Source organism: Lepidothrix coronata, unplaced genomic scaffold (genome assembly GCF_001604755.1).
Source record: "Lepidothrix coronata isolate B3197 unplaced genomic scaffold, Lepidothrix_coronata-1.0 Scaffold107, whole genome shotgun sequence".
In the NCBI taxonomy this organism is placed as follows: domain Eukaryota; kingdom Metazoa; phylum Chordata; class Aves; order Passeriformes; family Pipridae; genus Lepidothrix; species Lepidothrix coronata.
Window position 1 is genome coordinate 3,738,587 of NW_016690287.1, and position 24,636 is coordinate 3,763,222.

The window sequence follows — 24,636 nt, forward strand, 5'->3', positions numbered from 1 at the left end:
ACATCTGGCAAAGTTTTACATAAATAAGGGCTTTTATTTGGCCAATAGGGAAGAATCCTGCCCATCAAGTTCCACTGTAATACAATAAGTAGGGAAAAAATCCCCTTCTTTTACGGGAGAAATGTGTTAAAGTAACACCAAATGTATTTTTCTCTATTGGTGTTTTGTGACTCTGGACAGTGTTCTGTGATCACAGATGCTTAAGATAATAAAATTAAAAATTGGAGGCAATGAAATATATACATGAACATCCTTTATTTTGCCCATAGGTCTCAAAATCACGGTGCTGTTTTAGTGACAACTTAAATTCTTCTCTTTCACTCTGCATAGATTTGAATTTAACATGGAACAGTTTATGAAAAACATGAGTGATAGCTGGAGAATTAATTTGATATTATCTAAGACACATAGAAAATGTCGGCTTTCGTGAGGACATCTACAGAGAAAGATAACTTGTTAATTCCTACTCTTCTCCAGAATTTTTTAACACTCCCCTGATAAAGCTAGTGTAGCAGTATCAAAAAATACGATTTACTGTAGTGGAAGTTAGTGTGCTCCAGGCCTTATTTGCTTTTAAAAAAGAACCTAAAACATCCTATAGATTAATATTATCTGGAAGTGTAATAGAAGAAAGTAACTGTTTCAGATGTCTGCTGTGATACTTTAAATCTGCTTGTGTATCTTACTTTGCGCAGGACATTGTTAAAAACGTATACCAGCATTTTTTTTCTACAAACATAACCTACATGCACTTTGGAGGTGAATCTTCTCAAATGCAGTCTAAATTGTACTAAAACTTACACCCAGCTTCAGGACTTCTTACAGTCCATGGTGAAACACTGCTGAGCAGTGATGATGATAAAGGAATTATAACAGCTGGATCTTTTCAGAGCGTCATGGCTGGTAGGGTGTGACTCGATTCCTCTACATCTCACAGAAAGTTCTTAGATACATCTCAAGGAATTTTTTGATTTGTTTCAGGGTGGAGGAGGATCACCAAACCATAGAATCATAGAATGGCCTGTGTTTGAAGGAACTTTTAAAGATCATCTCATTCCAATCCCCTGCCATGGGCAGGGACACCTTCCACTAGCCCAGGTTGCTCATAGCCCCATCCAACCTGGCCTTGAACACTTCCAGGGATGGGGCAGCCACAGCTTCTCTGGGCAACCTGTGCCAGGGCCTCACCACCCTCACAGGGAAAAATTTTTTCCTAAAAACCAACCTAAACCTACTCTCTGTCAGTTTGAAGCCATGGCCCCTTGTTCTGTCACTTCAGGCCCTTATAGGAGGTGTCAAGGGAGGGAATGAAGCCACCAGCTCTGTAGCAGGGAGGCAGGCTAAGAACCACTTAGATGCTCAAGTGGTTTAAATGGGTTGAGTTCCAGGGAAACCAGTGGCCCTGTGTGATTACCAGTTTGAAGTGAATGAGCACGAATCAGCCATGAAATCGTAGTACAAAGCAGCTTATGGCAGCAGGGAGCAGCTGAGGGCATTTGTCTGTGAATGCCTGTGCGTTCCCGAGCTGATCTTTCCAAGTGCCCTAAATTCCTGTTGAGTTCAGCACCTCTTAATGTTACTGGGCAGGAATTACATTAACAATGACATGCAGAAAAGCAGTGGATGTTCTTGTTTGAGTGGTGTTTTGTAGTTAGTCCAGATGAAATTTGTGTGCTTTGCTACCCATTTAAGACAGGAACTGTTGGTGTGAAGCACCAGGTAAAATGGAGCCCTGGATCCCAGAGTGTGACTACACTAAAAACATGGGTTAAAACAAGGATTTTTGGTTTTTTAATATAATCTTGGTGATTAGTGTTTCAAATAAAGCCCTCTCTGATTATTACTATTCAGTAACATCTGGAGTGAGGCAGGTGTTTTATGGATAAATGGGAGAAAAGCTCTCTGACTCATTTGATTTACAACCTGTGTGAGCAGCATCTCTGTGGGAGCTGAGATTGTGACTGATGGGGAAACTGAGATAAAAAAGGTCATGCTATTTCTCATTTATTTGAACTTTTCCAGGTAATACTTTTTATTGGGTGAATAGAAGAGTGGTTTATTCTTTGCTACACTCTTTCTTTCGGTGTTTCTGTAGAGTAACAGGAAATAAAGCTCAGTAGAAGCAGTAAGATTCTAGTTGTTTTATGGGTCTGCTGGGAGATGGATTTGGTAAATATCTCTCTATTCATAAATATTGTGCAGAGACACTGTAATCCATTGATAATGTGACCAAGTTACAGCCTACCAAGTAATTGTTCAAGCCTTCCCAGTCTGTAGCATAAATAGCTGCATAAAAAAGCCGTGTCTGTAAATACACTGTACAACACACATGACAATTTGCTCTGAGAAAACTTGGGTACTCACAATTTATGACCTGACTCTTCAGAGTCCTTGCCCACAGAGATACAGAAAATTCCTGATGTGTTGGTCTCTAGGGCACATGGGAGTTTTCTTGTCGTCCGTGTGGCCGCCTGAACTTCAGCCCATGGAGCAGAATCACAACGAGGGGTAAGTGATCAGGCTGCCCTTGCTGCTGAGGCAGAGTTTGGCCACTGGCTGGCCCTTTAATCACATGCAGCTGACAGGGAGTGTGGGCCTGCATCTTGTCATGGGACTGCATCACGTGGCAGGCAGCAGGGCTGTGGAATCTGTCTCTCCTTCCCATGGCAAAACAAGCGAGCCAGGAAAACTGAATGCTGTGCCCCATCCTCATTCTGTAGTGGAGAGGAGAGATGGGTGGAAACTACTCCTAGCGCTCCCCTTCTTTGCAGTTCTCCTAGGACTAAGGTCCTTGTCTTACAGCTCTGGGCCATGTGGATATTTTGCTGTGTGGCTCATGGGGTCAACAGTTTTGTCCTCTCAGGAAGGTGAAGAAATGCTACACTGTAAAGAGCAATTGTGTAGGACATCTTAGTCCTTGCCCTCCCTTCCTGTTGCCTCCTCACTGTTTCCCTCCTCATTCTTTGTGTCTCCAGTTTCAGAATTGATGTTTTCTACAAATATTTCCATAGCCTGTGGTAGTCACCCTTTCTCAGAGGGCAAAATACGCTTTTTCCAGCTGCAAGCTGATCCTGTTCACATACGTCCTCTGTGATTTAAGTGACTTGCAGCTGGTTTGGGTCATGGCCATGTCTAAGTTAGAGGAGAGGGATCATTGCTTTGGAGTGATGCAGCTCAGTAGCATGGCAGGAAGCAGGGAAGGGAAGTTTAATGTAGGGAAGACAAAGCTGATTTACTTGTTTCTGCTTCCTCAGTTTGGCTGTCCAAGGACATAGTCATCTGTATTCAAAGTCTTAGGGTAGAGGGGGAATTAATATACCAACTCGCAAAGGGATATTTTCCACCCTTCAACAACAAGCAAGTGTAGTTCTCAGGGATGAGGAATAGTGTTGTTTTCATGTGTGTTGGGTCAGACGTTGAAAGCCATTATTTTTTGCTCAGCAGTAGTATAGAACCACAGAAATGCCGAGTTTGGAAGAAATCTCTGATGATCATCTAGTCCAACCTCCATGCCACGAGCAGGGTCTCCTAGAGCCAGTTGCAAAGGACTGTGTCCAGTTGTGTTTTGGATACCTCCAAAGATGGAGCCTTTGCAACCTTTCTGAGAAATGTGTTCCTCAGATCCATCACCTCCACGCTAAAAACCAGTGTTTTGCTTTTGTTCAGGTGGAATTTCTTGTGGTTCAGTTTGTGTCCCTTGTCTCTTGTCCTGTCACTGGGTAACACTGAGAAGTGTCTGTCTTCTTTGCATCCTCCCCCATCGGGGTTTTATACACCTTGGTAAGGTCCTCCTGAGTCTTTCCCTCACCAGGCTGAACAGTCCCAGCTCTCCCAGCCTCTCCCGGAGCATATGACAGATGCTCCTAGTCCTTTGATCATCTCTGTGGGATGTGTGATCACAAGTGGGGCAGTGTGATCACAAGTAACTGTGAATTCAGGCAGAGGCATTTTTGGAGGCCCATCTCAGCACATCTATGCAGATTAGGAGCATGGAATCAGTCCCAGGCTGGTATGACTGGGAGTCCAGGTGTCTGCCCTCAGTACACAGGAAGCCCAGAGAATACACATGTAGGGCCATCTAAGTCACCTTTTATATATTCCCATGCGCAGTCTCATCCTGGCTTCTGGTACATAGAGATTGCTTTAAAACCTAAAAGGTTCAGTGTCTCTTTCAAAAGTTAAACAGGTAATTATAGCTATGAGAAATACCCTTGATATATAGATATACATAAACATATATATATATATATATATTTTTATATATATATATCTATATATATATATAAACATACACACATTTTTTGATATCTTTCTTTTGATATAGGATCAAGGCCTTGTTCAAGGCAAGAAACAAATGCAAAATCTGGAGGCAAAATTTTCTGTGTTTCTAGACCCTTAAGGAATTATTAACATGGGCAAGACCTGTTTGATCTGATGCTGATTCAATTCCCTTGAACTGAGTTGATTCTGTGCAGATTTACACACATAAAGATTAAAGCAGAGATGTTGATAAGAGAAGAGCAAAGATGCAAATTCTGGGAAGAGAGGTTCTCAGGAATGGACTTCTGGTAGACCAGTGGTCAAATCATACCTGCTAGATTTACAGAGAAAGTAAAAGGTCTTGGGTAATGGGAACTCCTGTAGGTCCATTGATTTACACCAAGCTATGCCAGTTTACAGCAGGTGTAAACTGGTCTGCTTATTCCAGCAGCAAAAATAAGCTGGAGAGAGAAGAAAGGAGACGATGGGTGTGTAGGTTTGTCAGTAAGCATTCCCACCCATTCAGTATACACTGATTATTCATTAAAGTTTGAGATAAGTACACTCGAATATATAAGCATCCTTATTTAGTATCCTTCTAATTGTAGCAGTGGGAAATATTACACATTAACAAAAATAAACCCTCTGTGTCAAAGTTTTATAGGAATTTCTGGCTGCAGTGCATTACAGGAATGACCAAGGAGCCCAAACTAGAGCAGACAACAGGAGCATGTGACTAATAAACAACATGTCAGTACAATGAAGACTGAAATCTCTTGGTATTGGACTGTATTTGGGAGAAATTGGTAGTGAAGGGATGAAGGACACTGACTAATCAGCTGATCTGCCACAGTATATGTAATTGTGTCAAGTACTAAAGTAAATGTCAATGACATGAGGTTCTAAAGGTTATTGATAATGTTGCATTCACTGCTTGTGCTGCTCCATTTTTGCAAGGCTGATTATGGAACAGAGGTTGTCACTTTTAAGCCCCTGGTTTCCTTTGAAAATGTAAAATCACTTGGATGCCTCACCTACACTGTTTTGTCCAAGTTGCTTGAGTTGGGTTCCAGACATGGAGATAAAGGTGCTCTTTCCCTCATGGGTGGTACAGACAACATTTCTACCCACTGCAGTGTGAGGCACACATCCCAGAGGAGACTGTGCTTGGATGTCATGGAAATATCTTAATTATTTGTGTTTGCTGCTTTTGATAATTGCTGATTACTGCTGTGTGGGATTCAGGCAAACACTGGAAAATTATATTCATCATAGCCTGAGGAGATAGTGGAAACATCGCTGTGAGTTGATGGCAGTGTGAAACAGATGCTGCCACCGTTAAAATCCAGGCATAAATCACTCATATCTTCATTTTCGTCAATCATTGTCTATGAAAGAGAATATGGACAAAATTATAGGCTGGGAGTTTCATCCTAATCTGGGACCGGCAGTGTCTACAGAATCAGGGGGAAAAAAGGATGCTTAGATTCTTTTGGTTTAGGGAATTTTTTGACCTGAAATCTAATTTCCAGAGGACCAGAAGGAGGGGTGTGTGTTTTTGTCCAGGTGCAGAAGTTTTGGTGTGAATGTAGGAGTAAGAGAAGGGGTCAGGAGTCACATAAAGCAGGTGTATCACAGAACTTCCCTGCTTATCAGATAGAAGAGATATGAAACTTTAGCCTAAAGGATATTCCATCAATACTCTGGAAATATGGATGTTTTCACAAACCAGCTGCTGAAGTAGAAGAGTGAGGAGCTTTCACTTTCCTCAGTTTACTTACTTTCAACAATATAAAAATCTCAGCTAGAGAAAACTAGCTGGAAAGATCTTTTGAAACAAGCAAAAACATGATTTGAAGCAGAGGCTTTCTCTTTTCTCCAGAAATTTTCAGCAACATACCCAAGAGTTCTCTTCTTGGCAGAAGAAAACCTTTGGCTGCCCAAAAAGAAAAAAAGAAATCCCCAAACAAAAAACTATTTTGACTTCTAGTCAAAAATACTTTTTTTTTTCTTGAGGGTGAAAGGGAGCTGAAAAAAATGTTCACACGTTTAACAGACTTCATTATAGTGAGCTCCCTGATTTATTGAAGTAATTATGAAGGGGATAGGGTAGATCTGCTGAAACACAGGCACAGCTTCTCCAGAGGGTGCCACCTCCCACAGTTCCAGTTCAGCTACATCTTGCTCTGCTTGCTATGGGGGAGGGAGCAGATCTTGTCATGTAGAGAGAATAGAACTTACTGGAGGGTCAAAAATCCCAAAGGCTTTAGAGAATCTCTGAACATCAACATTTTATGGACAAGCTAACTCAACTTCTGTTCCATCTTTTGGCCGAAAAACGCTTTGATGGATAATTTTTGGTCAGAGTTAAATGATTAATATTTTGATCTTTTTCAGGGTTTACGTGGCTTGAAGCCATAAGTTTCTTGTGATGGAAATCCCATCAGCTTAGTGATTAGGCCTAAAGAAATTCAGCGCTCCAGGAACTCCCGCTTACCCATTCATTTAAAAGTAACTCTTGATTAATGCATCTAAAAGATACATATCCAGTCCTTCGAGCATGGAACCTTGCAGTTCCCAGTTGTCCTGGTTTTATATGAGATGCAAAAATCCCCAGCAATCTCTCTTGCCATTCAAACATCTTCAGAAAGTGTTTAATCATTGGAAAGTGTGGCATCCTGCGTTTTCCCCAGTGTCTTTTTACTGTGACTTTTCCCTGTAGTGACAGTTAATTCCCCACTCTGCTCTTTGGTTCTTCAAGGTGCATGGCAGATGTCTGTCACTTCCCTCAGCTTTTTTACCAGGACTTGACGTAACATTTTGTCTGAGAGATACTGGGCAGATCTCTGAAAGCAAAAGGGGGAGTAAAATTAGGGCAGGAATAACTTCTTCATAAATAGAACCCTCGAGCTGTTTTTGTCACACTTGAATGGAATTGTTCCAGGTTCCTTCTCTGCTTTCAGTGGAGATGATCCCAGAAATCAATGCAATAATTTGAGGTATCTGTGCAGCATGTCTACATTGCCCCAGCTGGAGAATCCATACTGTGTGCTATTTAAGGCACTATGTAGACATGGACGTATGTCTGCAGAGAAGCTGTGTCTTAAATTAGTTCATTGACTTCTGGGCACTTCATTTCTGATGTGGCTGTAAAACTGCTTTCATAGCTCCCTGGTTAAGTGGATCTCTTTGCCCACTCCCGTTTCCCTGTGTAGACAAACCCTGCAAAGGATACAGGCAGCTTGACCATATCAGGCAACAGAATTTACCCAGTTTTTCATTGCCTAAATATGCCAAATTGTTTTGAAATCCATGGGTCTCCTTTAGCCTTGATGTACTCAGTGAAGAATCCTTTGAAATCCAGGTATTTATACTGATGGAATTAAGAAGCTCTTATCACCTCCAAGGTGGTGTTAGTGCTCTCTGATACCATGTGGCCCATTGCTACTGTTCATTTTTGCAATTATGTTTGGATTTCAATCCACTTATTATGTCCAAATTATATTTCAAGCATAATTTTTTGCTTCTGTTAAGTGCTTTGCTGAGAATCGCCTACACTGCATCTCCTGCCTCCTTATGCCCATTCATTTTGTTCTTCATGTCAGAATATATAATTAAATCTTTCTAACATGGATTTCGAGGTTTGGGGCTTTTTTTCCTCTGAATTAAAACAGTGCTATAAGTACCACTGCATTATCTCAGAGGCAGATTCTCTTGTGGTCCTTCTGTATTCAAAGGGAGCTGCACAGTGTGACCAAGGGCAGTTATATCCTCACACTTTGCAGGTTTCCTTTGATTATTGTCTTCCATTGAGAACACAGAGTCAGGACTTGCCCAGCTTGCTTCTTTCATATTTGGAAGGGCTGGTATTGCACTTGATGCTCAGATCTCCTAACCTTTTTGCACAATCTCTCTGTGATGCTTTCAAAATAATGCTGTAGGTGTCTGACAGCTCCATGGGCCTTCTGTGATGCAGGCAGGCCTGAAATAGAATCACAAATTTGTGTTGGTGTGAGGCAGCCAAATGGTCCTTGATAGATTTGGGGACCCTGGAAACACTGGAAAATAGTCATCCCCTGTAAACATCCTGTTCTGCAGTGCCTCGCTGAAAATGCTGCACTTGGATGCTATTTCATAAAATCACACGGCTGCACAGTCACAAATCCGTGAAATTCCCATCCCTGAAAATGTCTTGGTAGTGCTAAACTTGGAATCAAATTAGGTCATATTTAACAGGAGCTTTCCAGCTGTATGTCCCATATAAACCTCTGAAAATGCAGGGGCAAGGTGGTATGTGTTGGTGTGGGAGTTTGATGGATAAGGATGGGAGCTGCCCGAAAGAGAAATAACATTGAGATGGAGAAAAATCCCCAGTGAGATTACGGAGGTTCAGATTAGGGAAAAAAAAAAAAAAGAAGTCACTGTGTGGGTAGTCTAGCACTGGAATGAGTCATCTGGAGAGGTATTGGAAATTCTAGCCTTTGAAATTCCCAAGATTAGGCTAGATGAAGCTGCAGGTACCTGATCTAGCGTTGATAATGAAGTTCCTCTAAGCAGAAGGTTGGTCTAGGTGACCTCTTGTCGTGGTTTAGCCTCAGTAGCCACAGGGCCACTCACTCCCCCACAGTGGGTGGGGGAGAGAATTGGAGGGTAAAAGTGAGAAAACTCGTGGGCTGCAAGCAAAGCAAGGGATTCATTCACTGCTTCCCATGGGCATGCAAGTGTTCAGCCACCTCCGGGAGAGCACGGCTCCGTCAGGCATTACAGGGACTTGGAAAACAAACATATTCACTCCAAACATCCCCACTTCCTCCTCCTCCTCCTCCAGGCTTTTATTGCTGAGCACGGTGAGATCATAGAATCATGGAATCATAGAATATCGTGAGTTGGAAGGGATCCACCGGGATCATCGAAGTTTGGCTCCTGGCCCTGCACAGGACAGCCAGTGTGATATGGTATGAGATATCCCTGTGATCAGCTGGGGTCATCTGTCCCAGCTGTGTCCCCTCCCAACTCCCTGTGCACCGCCAGCCCCTCACTGGTGGGGTGTGTGGGAGGCAGAAGAGGCCTTGGCTCTGTGCAAGGCCTGCTCAGCAAAAACTAAAACCTCCCTGTGTCATCAATTCTGTTCCCAGCACAAATTCAAAACATAGCACCATAGCAGCTACTGTGAAGACAATTAACCCAGGCAAAACTCATTCAGTTCCAGGTAACATTTTTGTGTTGGGAATAGGTGCTACATGAGTGAAAAGGCATGGGAGAGAGCAAGACATTACAAGTTCTTCTGAGGCGTGGAGCTGCGTCTTGCAGCTCAGAAATCACCTTGCCTATCCTCTGCATGCCAGGAACAAAGCAAGCTCTGCGGATGATTTGCAGGGGAAAAGATTACACTGTGGGATCTGTCAGGGTTGGAGGGGCAGGTGAACACTGAGGACTTCAGTGCTGTACATCATGTTCTTCTGGTGCAGAGAGGCTTGGGTTGTACAAACTACTTCAGCCTAGGCTTTGCATTCTTTGTCTGTCAGCCCTCGGAATGTTTTGATGTGTTGAACATGGTGCAGGAATTTTGCCTACCCATTTTCTGTGTCTTTGTTTACAATTTGTTGCTACCTGCTGTGCTTGGTGTCATAATCCTGAGGGCGCTAGTAGGACTTAATTAATCTGATCACTTGAGGCTTCCACAACACACCAGATATGCACTGACAGCTCACCTGAAGCTCTGGCAGGGGGTACTTAAGCTCAGTCTGACTTGTGTTGAAGGTATGCTTGTACCTAGGCTTGTCTTTTGCTGTCCTGGTTTACTGACTGGCTCTCCTGAGTAGAATTTTAATGTATGCTGTAGGTAACTTTGTCTGTTTTAAGCACAGGAGTGCTCAGAGAAATGGGGTATTTTCATGTGGATATTTTCATGCTTGTTAACTTCTATCAAGATGCAGAAGGGGAGACCTGTAATAAAATGAGATGTAACTCTTTAGTTCAGAGGCACAGTGTCCTCATTGCTTCATTCAATGTGATTGTGCTTTATGTTTAAGAAGCTGGTAGGCAAGGGAGGATTTTCTGGTTAATGGTGCTTAGCATCCTACTTTTTAGCCAGCTCTCTGTGGTTGGAGATGGGTGGTCAGTCCTTTGGGCTGTACTCTAAGACTCTCTGAAGTCACCCAAATCTTAGTCATTGTCTTCAGTGGAACTGAAATGCACAGTCAGAAGAGGCAACTTGGTTTTGTTTGCAGTAAGTAGGACTGCCCAAACAGTGTGAGAAGCTTGGGTTGCACTTCAATTCACAAAACAATTCATATTGTTACATAAACGGTGCCTGAGCAGGAGATTCCTGAGGAAGACTTGGAAGGAAGAGGTCACGGCATTTCTGGCTCTGGTTCGTCAGATGCACTGTGACTGCACCTGTGCATTGCAGTGGTACCAGAAAACAGTGTAAGATTTGTGTCATCAGTGTAGTTTTGGGTCAAAATAAAAGAGGACTGCTAATCACAAGAAGCCAAAGCCTTCAAGTCAGAGTAGCTGTCTAAGTCCACTCTGGGCATCTATGCCCCCTTATTTAAATGCGCCCCTCCCTCCTCCCTGATACCATTTTTTCAGTGGTATATTCCACTTCCATATTTAAAGTACTTTTTCCCCTGCTGGCTTACCTAAGCAGCTGTCAGCTTACCCGAGGGGTGCCTGGGTTTCTGGAGCGGGTGAAATGGCAGCTACTTGCAGTACATGAAGCACTGTGAGGTACTTCAAGGTGATAAGCTCTGCAGAGACAGTAGTTTCTGTGTCTGCTGGGTGTTCTTCAGCCTGCAGAGGGTCTCTGTTCTTTGATTTCACTGTCCCTGAGGACACAGGAGCCTTGTGGCCTTGGGGGAGGACAATAGGATAGTTTTTCTACCCATGTGGGTCCCTGGAGCCCTGGAAAAGAGGCCAGGTTTGCTCTGCTGAGCAAGAGGAGGAACATCTGCTTCTGGCCTACAGGCCTAGAAAATATGACAGTCCCCTCCCAGGCTGAGCTGGTCTTGTCTGCAGTGCTGTTCTCCAACACGGAGCTTCCATGGCACACTGGCTTTGTAGCCATGGTGGTAAACATAGCTAAGTTCAACCATGCTGCTGGTCAGGACAGAGTATTCTCATTTTGGGGGAAGTGTTTGCTACAGCGTTGGAAATTAGGCTTTCCATCTCCCAGTAACACCCTCAGGAGATGTTGTCCCCACCCTTCCCTGCTCGGCTTTGGAGGCCTTATGCTGAGGTGTCATCAATCTTAAGAATACTTCAACATAAAAGATGTTTTTGTTTTATCTTGCTATATTTAGGCCTCACGTACAATAGGAATACTAAACTTGGAATGTTTAGAGCATACGGGGGTGTTGATATCTTATATTTAGCTTGATCTGTCAGTTATACAAGCATCTGTCACAGACTAGCAGATGGCAGAAAGCCCTAATAGGGTTCAGAGGGAAAAGAACCAAAATCTTGGTTATTGGGGACAGGGTATGCTTAGGAGGGAAACATGCTCCTAAAACATATGCCAGTTTTCTGCACGAGAGAAAGAGCTGAATTCTGATGTGGCACGATCAGCATGGGTCTAGGATAGTGATTATAATAATTTAATGTTTGAAAGCTGAGATGGCTCAAAAAGGTCACTTGAGCTCGGGTGCCTTTTTTTTCGGGGGTAGTATAAACGTACATGAAGACATGGTCCTTAGTCCAGGGAGATCTGCAACCTCTTGGCTAAGTGTATATTACTTTGAGGCTCCAGCTGTTGGAGAGGAGTTAAAAGAAGTATTTGGCTGAGAATGTGGCTTCACAGCCAGCTTACCCTGACTGAGTTATGATCTGCTGCCAAAAGGAGCAGTTCTTCTGCCTGCGCTCAGCTAATGTTCCCAACAAGCCCATGTCTACTTGGGTGTTCTTGAAGTTGTGCCGTGAGTCAGATTGGCCCCCTGAGCTTGGCTGAAAACTGGTTTCCAGCTTCATCATTCTTTAGATCCAGTTGCTACACAGAACATTAGTGGCAGTGGTGGAAAATGGGGGAGTGGGAGAGGAACGGGTACCAAAAAGTATAGGCAGGGCAAAAAGTGAAGAGTGTTCTTTTAAGTGACAGCAAAGTCTCACATGGGTCTCCCATAGCATTCTCCTGGGGGTGCTGGTTGCCAGTGGCTGAACAGCCAGCATGTGCCCAGGGGGGCAAGAGGCCAATGGAACCTGGCTTGGACCAGCAATAACGTGGCAGCAGGACCAGGGCAGGGATTGTCCCCTCATGTTGGGCACTGGTGAGGCCACACCTCAAATCCTGTGTCCAGTTCTGGGCCCCTCACTGCAAGAAAGACACTGAGGTGCTGGAGCATGTCCAGAGAGGAGCTATGGAGCTGGGGAAGGGTCTACAGAGTAAATAATAGGAGGAGCAGCTGAAGGAGCTGGTGCTGTTCAGCCTGAAGAACAGGAGGCTCAGGGGGGACCTTCTCACTCTCTACAACTCCCTGACAGGAGGTTGTAGCCAGGTGGGGGTCGGGCTCTGCTCCCAGGGAACAAGGGACAGGACAAGAGGAAATGGCCTCAAGCTGTGCCAGAGGAGGTTCAGGTTGGACATGAGGAAGAATTTCTTACTGAAAGAGTGGTCAGGCATTGGAAGGGGCTGCCCAGGGAGATGGTGGAGTCCTCATCCCTGGAGGTGTTCAAGAAATGAGTGGACGTGGCACTCAGTGCTCTGGTCTGGGTGACAAGGTGGTGTTTGGTCAAAGGTTGGACTCGATGATTATGGAGGTCTTTTCCAACCTTAATGATTCTGTGATTCCATTCGGTGATTCTGAAGGTCACTGAGACCTTGCCTTGAAAGTACTGCACTGTGATAGCTGCTGGAAGGCTCCAGCTGCAGCCCCTGCTGGGAGGTGTGGGGCCAGAGCTTGCAGGATGTGCTCTGCTCCATTCTGTGGGGCAGCTTGCCTTGCTCTAACAGAAAGTAGTCACTGTCAAAGGAATGCTTTCCCCACTTCACATGAAGATGTATTAAGTGATTCATTGTGGTTGTTTTACTTTTTCACTAATATGCACTTGCTTATACAGACTCCTTGTCTCATCAATTAAGATGAATTATGAATTAAGTTGAATTGGCTGAAAATGGCCCATTTTTAGAGACTGTACATGGTGGTTTTTCTTCCCCAAGAAAATGCTTTTATTTTTTTTTTGCTCAAAAGCAAGCAAACAAAATCCCCATGATAAATTTATTGATGTAGCAGATGTAGTATGTAGTCAAGAGGCAGTAAAATCGACCCCTTCTGAAATGTTGAGGCCAGGCTGTCCAAATCACTATTTCCCTCTGCTGTCAGTGCTGAACCAGAGGAGGCCACGAAGTTGATTAGAGGGATGGAGCAGTTGTGCTCTGAGGAAAGACTGAGATAATTGGGATTGTTCAGCCTGGAGAAGAGAAGGCTTCAGGGTGACCCAGTTGGGGCCTTCCAGTACCTGAAGAGAGCCCACAAGGAAGACGGAAAGAGGCTTTTTCCAAGGGCCTGGAGTGACAGGAGAAGGGGGAATGGTTTCAAACTGACAGAGAGCAGGTTTAGATTGGCTATTAGGGAGAAATTCTTCCCTGTGAGAGTGGTGAGGCCCTGGCCCAGGTTGCCCAGAGAAGCTGTGGCTGCCCCATCCCTGGAAGTGTTCCAGGCCAGGTTGGATGGGGCTCTGAGCAACCTGGGCTAGTGGAAGGTGTCCCTGCCCACCCCAACATGATGATCTTTAAGATCCTTTCTAATCCAAACCATTCTGTGATTCCACGCACAGCTCATGCTCATCCACAGTTCTACTGGAAAAAGGGAATTGGTGGATGTGTACAGCAGTAGAAGGATGTACCATTTGCAAGTTGCTGAGAGAAGCTTAAGAACTGAGGAAGGTGGGGAGGAAATAGGGAAGAGAAGAAAGGGTAAAGAAGTCCTAAAACTTTCTGTGTACCTGCTTACTTTAAATGTGTGGTGGGAATGAAACATCTTTAGACAAACAACTTTGCAACCAATAGAAGTGAATCAGTGACTATCATTTTCATAGAAATGCTTCATTTCCTATCTGGCTTGTCTCCATCACTTAATCAGGGCTTTCTTGGCAAGGCTGGGTTTGCAGTTAGTGTGAATGCATCACAGAAGCAATTTTGGGTTTACTGCATACTTTCTGTGCAGGGATCTAGGTGGGAAGGGGCTTTCTTTTCTATTGATGGCAGCACTGCTTTTCTGTGCTTAAGTTAGTAGGAACCTCCTGAATCCCAGGAGTAGTTTTAGCCCCTCAGAGGTAATTGAACTTTTATGCAAGTCCCAGCTGTGGTTTCGAGAGCAACTTTTCTCCTAAGGAGTTGACAGAAGCTTTAGCTGTTTACCAGTGAGGGTAGAAATTGTTCTGGCATGCAGGCTGGATTTGCAGTGAGCTGTGTGGAAGATAAAATTTGATGCTGGTGGAGGTTCTTCCACGAAGAAGTAAAGTTTTCCACTGATTTGCTTGGGAGGACCTAATGCAGTGCCCTTTCACATTTTGGTGAGCTTTGGAATGAAAAATGATTCATCGAGCTTTCTTGCTGCCAGTCAGGTAATAATCCCACTTAGATAATGCTGAGTGGTTCTTCTGCTGCAAACAGAAAACAGGGCAGCACTTCACTCTCCATACTCTGATGCATGAAGCTGTCATCTTTGTTGGTAATCAATAATGCTGCAGAAATAGCTGTGCCACTGGTTGTAGCTTCATCTTGCAAATAATGAATAATTTCCTGGCAGCAACTGTTTGGGTGCACATTTCCAAGGGGACTTGAAGAAATGGATCTATTTAAACTGAGAGAATCTGCTAATTCAGGTACATGAGAAAAATATTTAGAACATATTTTTGGTCTGGACTTGTACGTAAAAAAACCTCACAAATGAACAAACAAAAACCAACCACCCCCCCAAAAAAACCCCCAACAACAAACACAAAAAAGTGCCAGATACTATAATTCTTTGTTAATAACAGCAATCAAAATATCCAACTATTCATCATTTTCTTTGTTGTCACTGGGTTTGCCTCCTCAACTGATAGAACACTTTTTTTCATCCAGAATATCTTCTTACTGAAAAAAACATTTTTAGCTGACCCCAAACAGTTCAGCTAAAGGAATGTTAATAAAAGAAAATATTAATAATCCTTACACTGAATAGACTTCAACTGGAATATTATTACAAGATGCAGTAGCTCAGCCTAAGGACAAGAAGACATATTTATTTTGTAGCTGATTCAAATATTGGCGTTCAGTTACATCCAAATGCTTTGAGGAAAATTAATCAAGTAATGGGGGATGGGGGCAGTCAGGGAGAAGTCTGATTTTATTTCGAACTCCAGATCATCTGCTTTCTAAAAAGGAATAGCTCTTAAATGGAAGATGCCTTTTCTTAATGATTTAATTTTCTATATACTTTTTTGTTTCTATGGTGGCCTACCACACCATGTCCTTATCAGCATGTAGAATTCCTTGTTTTCCTGAGAATAAAATTATTGTTTTCTTGCTCTATGCCTTTATGTCATACATTTTTATTTCTGTGGAGGGAAAGGTAGTCACTTTTGGGGAAGTTCAAACTGAAGAATGTCATTTACATGGCAATGAAGTCCTCAAATTACCAATGTAATGTTGTTGGGGGCTCTCTGTATGGCTGGATCTCATGTTCTCCCCTTTGGAACACAGGGGAGATGCCAGACACTTATCAGCTTTCTTTTCTTAGAGAGAGTATCATCACACTCTTCCCACTCCCTTACATTAGCAGGCAAAAAGAAGGAAAACAGGAAGCTGCAGACTGGTCTTGCTTACCTTGATGTGTGGAGAAGTGATGGAAAAACTCATCCTGGAAGCTATTTGCAGGCACAGGGAGGTGATCCAGAGTAGGCTGCATGGATTAATGAAAGAGATGCTGTGCTTGACCAACCCTGACAGCCTTCTGTGGTGAAATTACTGGGCTGGGACATGAGGGGAAAGCAGTGGACATTGTCTGCCTAGGCTTCAGTAAGGCTTTTAAAACTGCTTCCCTCACAGTGAAGCTGATGGAGGGTGGGGAAGGAACAACCCCATGCAGCAGTATTTGCTGGGGACTGACTGGCTGGAAAGCAGCTTGGCAGAAAAGGACCTGCCAGACACCAGAATGAACATGAGCCAACAGCAGCAAAGAAGGCTAAAAGTATCCTGAGCTGTATTCAGAGGATCATTGTCAGCAAGTCAAGGAAGGGGATCCTTTCCCTCTGTTTAGCACTGGTGAGGCCACACCTGTAATATCGTCTCCAGTTCTGGGAGCCCAGTACGGGAAAGACATGGATGTGCTGGAGACAGTCTGATGAAGGGATTGGAGCATCTCTCCTGTGAGAAAGAGCTGAGAGTGTTTTAACTCTTGAGAGGTCTTGGGGATTCTTACTAATGCCATAGGAGGGGTAAAGTAGATGGAGCCAGCCCCATGAGAGAACCAGAGACAGAGGGCACAAACTGGAACACAAACCCTGAAAATCAGGAAAACTGGTGTGCCTTTTTTTTTTTTTTTTTAGTATGAGGGTGACTGAGTGCTGCCACAGGTTGCCCAGGGAGGTTTTGGAGTTTTCATCCTTGGACATGGTCTAGGGCAGCCAGCTGTAGCTGGCCCTACTTGAGCAGGGGAATTGGACCAGATGACCTCCAGAGGTCCCTGTTAACTTCAGCCAGCCTGTGATTGGTAGTGAAAATAACCCACTGGGTTCCTTCTCAGTGCATTGAGATAGGTTCCGACCTGGAATGAGCTTCTGCTGAGGGTGACTGTTTGGGTATTTAAGTCTTGAATTTCCTCAGAATTGCCCTGTACAGCTCTGCAGAACAGAAGTCTGAAATTACTCTTGTGCCACTCAGTCTGTCATTGTCACTGATGAAAGTTCAGGAATATAGTGGAAATATTGACAGGAATCACCATTTTATAAGTAACATGACCTATATCCCTGTAGTAGTTATCGCTTTTCTTACTTTTAAGAAAAGATGAGTGTGTAGACTGCTTTTTATATTGGATAAACACAAGTACCTGCCTCCAGGAGAACAACAGAGTTTGTATCTGTAGCTTTTACTTCAGGCTTGGGCTTTTCAATTACTGTTTGCTGTTGCTCTTTAGCAAATGGAAAGTGCTGTGTGGGGAATTCTGCTTGGTCCAGTTGGGGCTGAGGATTGACTGTCCTGCCTTATGGCTTCATACCCGCTGCTTTTTAGCAGCTGATATAGATATGCTTTAGGGAAACATACAGAATTACAGCATTTCATTAGTCTGGGATTGGAAAGACCTGGTTACTTTGGAGAACCTTATCTCCCAGACAATATGATCTCTGTGTGTCCCAGTCTATCTCCCACCCACATAATGAGATTATCATTCCTTCCAGGGCATTCTTCAGACTTTTTTAGTAGTTGATGTGGTATTGCTTCTAACCTTTCCCCTTTCAAGAGAGTATTTCCCAGCTCTTGCCATTAGGGCATTTCTGATGACACTTGTGTCATTTTCTTTTTGCACCTAAATCCATTAGTTTTAGTTGTAGATTCCCACTTTATTCTCCATCCTGTGTCTGTCCTATGAGAATGCCAAATTCCTGGAGATGGTTACAGTTCTTGTTCTTCATCACTTGATAGTCTGCCTGCCTAATGATGCAAGATATAGATAGTGGTGGTTATAGCTCAGTATCTTTCTGGTATTTTCTATTTACAGAACTGATTATGTTATGGTACCCTCCTGTATGACCTGCCCTAGGACTCTTTTGATGGTAATATCATCAAACTGGTTGCTCTATGTATTTCTTATAATTACCTAATAATAGAATCATAGAATCATAGAATGGCCTGGGTTGGAATGGACCTTAAAGATCACCTCGTTCCAACCCCGCTGCCATAGGCAGGGACACCTTCCACTACACCAGGTTGCTGCAAACAAAATGTCCTTTATAGACAACTGTAAGCACTTCGCTTGGCTCCCTTTAAGTCATCTTTGCAATCAGTTGAGAGGAAAAGGAATTACTGGGTGACAACCTTAAATGTTGCCCTGACAATAAGTGGATTGCAGAAATACATGTTTGACTCTAGTGACTGTAATGGGAGTTCAGATGACTGGCTGAGATGTTCTAGTGAGCCCATAGGTTGCTAGAGATAACCAGGGTAAATCTTATCCCCAGCTTCTAAAACCTGTTAGAGATTAGATACAGGTCTGATGCAAATTTTCAGCCTAATAAAGACTGACAGTGACTTTGAGCAGGCCCAGATGACCTGTTAAGTACCTGGGAAGCTGTAGAGCACACATGTGAAACATCTATAAAAGAGCCTTCAATTCAGTTGATGTGGTGGCATTTCAGAACCATCTTTTGCGGTTTGGGCATTTTTTTTTTCAGTCTCTCTGTAAGCATCAGAGTTCTTTTTGGCTCATGCTTAATGATTCATTGCTAACTTAAACAGATGTATGAATGCATTTCTACATGGAGTCTCGTAAGGATAAATCTTCTAAGTGATAGGTGCTGAAGTGCTCAGTTACTGCTTTAGCTGAGGCCACAGAAGGACCTGAGATGGAGTGGGTGGTGAGATGGAGAGAGTAACATGGTTTTCTCTGTTCTCTAATTCCCTTATCATAAGTTGTGTTAATATTAGCTCTCACATTTTGCATGATTCAGAAAAATGTTGCAGGAGTAAACATGGGCTACTAGTCAAGCACAAGTGCAGCAAGAGAAAGGATGAAAAGAAAATGTGGAGGAAAGCAGAGTAGACTCAAATAGGGGTAGTAGAAGGGAGGGGTAAGATTGTGCTTTTCGATGACCTTCCAGTGATCCCCATGGAAATGAGCCCAGAAAATTAAAAAATCGGAAGGTTGAGCTATGTGCTCTGTCAAAAATACACCAGATTGAGGTGGAAGAGAGCACTTCTTAAAAAATGAGTCAGATGAGTATTTTTGTCAAAGATAGGGAGGTGGGAGGGAAGTCCACTAATGCTTTGCAATTTAGTAGTAACAAGCACCCACAGGAGCAGAATGTGTGTGTGTGCCACTGTACTTGAGAAGGAATATAGATACATGTAGATACGTGTGTACCTTATGTGTGTAATGGAGGGTTTGTATCTTTGAGTCCTGTTTGTGGGAAGGGGTTGTTGTTCTGGTGCCTATGAATGAGCTTCCTAACCCTCTTAGGTGTATTTTTTTTCTCCTGCCATTTGGAGCATGATGCCTGGTGATCACCAAGCTATGCAAGTGTGTGAGGTGGGCTCACTGTAGATGAAGACATTAGGATAATTGCTTGCTAATCTCATAACAAAGGATTTGGATATCATTAAAAAAACATTTGAGTAAGTGTAGTCCATATGCACCATCATAGCTACTAAGGTTAATCTCAAGTTCTTAATGCTGATCAAAATCCAATCCAAGCAGCTCTGCAAGTTGTACGAGTGTTGGATGTGATTTGACAACCAGGGAGACACTCCTTAACATGACAAACAACACTTACTGGAATTTCTGGATATGTGAAATGAGTTTCCAGCAAAGAGATTTGTGTACTGTCAGTCCCTATTACTAAAGCACATACAAAACATGAATGCAGACACCCACTTCCCCAATCTTTTTAATGCCCTACAGAAAAATCAGAATTTATTTGACATTCGGAGAATCACAGGATGGTTTGGTTTGGAAGGGACTTTAAAGACCATCTTATTCCAACCCCCTGCCATGGGCAGGGACACCTTCCACTCTCCCAGGTTGCTCAGAGCCCCATCCAACCTGGCCTTCAACACTTCCAGGGATGGGGCAGCCACAGCTTCTCTGGGCAACCTCTGCCAAGGCCTCACCACTCTCACAGGGAATAATATCCTAATATCCAATCTAAACCTGCTCTCTGTCAGTTTGAAGCCATTCCCCCTTGTCCTGTCACTTCAGGCCCTTAGAAATAATCTCTCTCCATCTTCCTTGTGGGCTCTCTTAAGGTACTGGAAGGCCACGGTTAGGTCACCCCAAAACCTTCTCTTCTCCAGGCTGAACAATCCCAACTCTCTCAGCCTTTCCTCACAGCAGAGCTGCTCCATCCCTCTGATCATCTTGGTGCCTCCTCTGGACTTGCTCCAACAGCTCCATGTCCTTGCTCTGCTGGGCCCCCAGGCTGGGGGGTCTCAGCAGATTCCCAATCTCTGGCTGAAGTACTTCCCACATACTTGCTTCAGTGGGAGCTTTTTTTCCTGGAGGACTGTTCAGGGTTTTCCTTCTTATGGCATTTGTGAAAATAAACATTTGTCCTCCCACCTCACGCTGTTCAAGGTATATCAGAAACTGCTGTGGAGCTGGTTGGGTGGCTTGGTTTTTTCCCTCTCTATCCTGGGGAAAAGGAGGGAATAAATCAACAAATGTCTTCTAGAATAAATAAAATGGGGTTTTTGGACAGTAGGAAATGCTCCTGTCCCCCACTGATGCACAGAGGTAGCAAACAAGTGTGGAAGGCTGAGAAGGTGAGGTACTGATGGTTGGTTGGAAGTTGTGCTGTTTTGTCTGAGAAAGAGAGTCTTGGTCTTTAACTGTGATGTGTCCCCACCTCTGCATCTTTCTGATGTCTTAGGATAAGTGCTTAAAAATCCTAATGCTTATCTTTTAAGTCCAAGAGTGCTCTTTATAGACATTTACACTTGCTTTTCAAGGATCAGGGCTTAAAGATATAAACAGCATGGTATTGAAGCTGACAGAGAGCCTTTCCTAGCAGATATTGATCCAAAGGGAAGTCTTCAGATGCTGCTGCACAGCTAATATATGAATATCAGCTTCTCTCATGTCTCATTCATGGTGGAAGAAATGCATGTGGAATATTCCTTCTTTCCATCTTTGCAGCAGATGGAAAGCATGCAAACAAAAAAAGCATGATTTTTAGATCTCTGTGGGGGTTGGGAAAGCAGTAACTTAGAGGACAAGCCACAGTCATTGTCACTCCAGGAGTTGACTGTTATTAATTGCGAGCTTCTGTCTCTTATTTTCCCTTAATAAAGACTCCAGAGGGCTTTTCCACTTAGTGAACAACCTGTTCTACGCGACAGGGAGTAAGGAAGATGAATTCATCTGTATCTCAAATTTGGATGAGGGAAGAGTGGAACATTTGGTCTATAGTGAGGGGGCACAAGCTGCCTCTTCAAAAATGATCTTCTACAGGCTCCAGTTAAGTGATATGCTGGGTTTGCTGATTCCACAGCTGGAACTGTGTGTGTGTGCATTTCTTTATTTTAGAGCTATGAGGTTCATGCCCAAAAGTTCACAGTCTTAAAAGCAACATTTAGAAAAGTTTGAAACGCTGTATGAGATTTGGTCTTTGCTCAAGCTTCCCTTGTTCTTGCCATCTAGGCTATATTTTTTGATCCTGCTTGAGCAGGGAGGTGGGACCAGATTACCCATTGGGGTCCCTTTCAACCTGACCCATCTTGTGATTCTGTGATATTTGTATGTGCTGGTGACACAAATTCTATTTCTGCATAATTTTTCGATGGGTAGCCTTAAGAAAATATACTATTAACAGTCACAACACTAATTTATCTTATTCTTTAAATACAGATTTCCTTCCCTACAGTTTTTTCTCTCAATCCATTCACCTTCCCTAGTTGGCTTGTGCACCTTTCAAGAAAGCTATGGTCATGGGGCAAATTCAGCTACTCAAATAATCCACTAATATTGCTGCTTCTTAAACATGGCTTAGTCTTTTTGTGGTCTGTAGCCCTGTACTTTTATTAGCAGAGGTTTTTTTTTGCCTTTTTTTTTAAAAAAAAAAAGCATCAGCTGTGTTTCCTACTATATCAAATTAGCAATAATTTACTTAGGGAAAACATCATGAGTTACAAAGCAGGATTGTGTCTAATTGCACTGACCTTTTTCCATCTGGGGTTTCACCAGCCTTTTGCCTATGATCTTTGTTTGCTCAAAGCTTCCCTCTGAAGTGAGAGCAGGGGCTGGAAGCTGGTAAGAGAGAGGACTCTATATAATTCTCAGTGTCTTGAACCCTATGGTGCCCCTCTTGCATCCTGAGCCTAAAAATCACAGTAGTCCTGACTACTTAAATGCCAGGTCTCTGCACATAGATACTCTAGCAGGGTTTAATGTAGGCATCCTAATAAGTTAATTTTGCCTATAGACTAGTTCCTGGCCTTCTTCTGGTCTGTTTTACACCACAAATATAACTGATTTTAGCAGTGGTTCAAAAACAGCTTATTGGCTACTCTTTGGATTCTGTTTATGCTCTAAATACCATGAATAAGTGCTTGCCAGTAATAGGGAAAATGTACTGTGTTCTTTCTGAGACTTTAAAAGTGTGTAGGTACTCTACACATTTTTGAGTCCCTTCCTCCACATTTTTGAGTCCCTCAGCACTTGGACACTGAACTTTGGGAAGTCCTGCTATACTTCTTGTATCCTTTGGAGGTTGTGGACTTCTACCTTTCCAACATGAAGCAGTGGAATCTTTCTTAAACAAGAAAATCCAAAAGCACTACGAAAAGTAGAAGTGGAGATACACAGGAGCACAACTATAGTCCATCCAACAGTACTGCTGTGAACAAAATGTATCTAGTAACTATCAGGGTTTTCCTATCATGTTTTAGAGTTCTCCTGAATTTAAAAAAAAAAAAATAAATGAATGCTCTCAAGATAAGTATGTGTCAGAAGAGTACTGGGAAATTTAGGTTTAGATTTACAACGGCTTATGGCAACAAAAAAAAATCAGTATATGCTGGGCTACAAATGATATGAACTTCCTCCGAGAGAAACTAGAAGGAAGCAAGCAGTACTGTTGGAAATGGCTTTGAACGTTGATGGAGACAGTTTGATTCTTCACTGACCACCCTTTTGACTTGTTAAACAACTGAACACACAGCAACTGGTTTTGGCCCTGAGAGGACAGTGTAACCAACAGTACAAGCAGAAGCAGCAACAGTGAACAGGTTGGGTGAGTTATAGTGGTTCCCATGTTCACTGATCTAAAATCATGAATTTTAGCATCCTCACTTGAAGAGCAAAGGTCCTGCTGTGTCCAGTCCTGGGCTCCTCAGGACAGGAGGGACATGGAGATCCTGGAGTGGGTCCAGCAGAGGCTGCAGAGATGATTCAGGGACTGGAACATCTCCCTGAGGAGGAGGAAAGGCTGAGGGAGCTGGGGCTGTTCAGCCTCCAGAGGAGACACTGAGAGGGGACCTCATCCATGTGTGTCCGTGTCTGCAGGGAGGGGACAGAGGATGGACCAGGCTCTGCTCGGGGGTGCCCAGCAATGGCACAAGAGGCCACGGGCAGGAACTGATGCCCAGGAAGTTCCATCTGGACATGAGGAAGAACTTCTTTGCTGTGCAGTGACCGAGCACTGAACAGATTGCCCAGAGAGGGTGTGGAGTCTCCATCCCAGGGGATATTCCAGAGCCATCTGGACACAATCCTGTGCCATGTGCTCTGGGATGACCCACTGGAGAAGGGACGTGGGATCAGGTGCCCCACTGTGGTCCCTTCCAACCTGACCCATTCTGTGATTTTGCGACTTGATTTTGTTTTCAATTCTTCGTAATGCTCAGGATTTTGGGAGGGGGGTGGGTGAGTGAAGGTGAGTTAAGGTGACTTGGACTAGCCTATCCACCCCCTGTGGCACCTGCAAGACCTGAGCCAGTTGACAAAATCAAAGGATGAGCAACCCTTGGCCTCCAGCCTTTGCTTGTGATCAACCTGTCCAATAGCAGTGACATCATCTCTTGGAGAAGGAACTGAGAGGAAATTGTTTAGTCTAGAAAGTTCAGTATAGCCTTGTTGGATGGGGTCTCTTGCCCCTTGATGGAAAGTAAGATCGAGCTCTTTTACATACTTAATACATTTTAAATATATTGTCCCAACAAAAGTTATGTTTAGAGCATCAGTCAGTTGTGGAAATGGGAGCATTGGGTTTTTTAGTGCTCAGTTCCCTTTTAGTTCTTACACAGACTCTCTGTCCTCTTTTCCCCATTCTCTGGCAATGAGATGAAGGAGCTCAGGCTCTGCTAGTGAGTGTTGTGTTGTCTCCAGAGAAAGTGGGCTGAGGGAATGCTGGGGAGTGCTGGTGAGACTCGGAGATGCTGTGAAATACAATGAAAACACTTGAGGAATGTGGATGTGGAAGTACTGCTGAGGTACCTGTGTGGTGGTGGGGTGGGAATTTTTGAGAGATCCCAGGAAAAATGCTGCAGTAACACAGGATGGGAATGCTGCTAGTATCCAGCTGGAAGAGAGAGTGGAGTGAAGAGATTAAGTTTTACTACAGATTGCAGGCAGTGGAGATGGGTTTTGAGGTCTTGTGGAATAGAAACCCCTATTTTGCATGGTTTGTTCTAAAAAGAGTCAAGAATTCATGCTACAGGTTCCCAGCAGAATGAAAGCATTTCAA

At 43.5% G+C, this 24,636-nt stretch overlaps 2 long non-coding RNA genes across 3 annotated transcripts in view; one reads left to right on the forward strand and one right to left on the reverse strand.

The window, feature by feature from the left end:
* Positions 1–6,314: 6,314 nt before the first annotated feature.
* Positions 6,315–9,094, reverse strand: LOC108501720. Its single transcript, XR_001876267.1, has 3 exons — positions 8,782–9,094; positions 8,157–8,242; positions 6,315–7,106 (listed from the first exon to the last, which is right to left on the reverse strand). It is a non-coding gene; the product is annotated as an uncharacterized LOC108501720 (long non-coding RNA).
* Positions 9,095–9,180: 86 nt separating this feature from the next.
* The window catches only part of LOC108501721, a 53,321-nt gene continuing 37,865 nt past the window's right edge, over positions 9,181–24,636 (forward strand). For both annotated transcript variants that reach the window (XR_001876268.1, XR_001876269.1), the window contains exons 1-2: positions 9,181–9,215; positions 9,396–9,469. This is a non-coding gene — a long non-coding RNA (uncharacterized LOC108501721). The remainder of the gene's footprint in view (positions 9,216–9,395; positions 9,470–24,636) is intronic.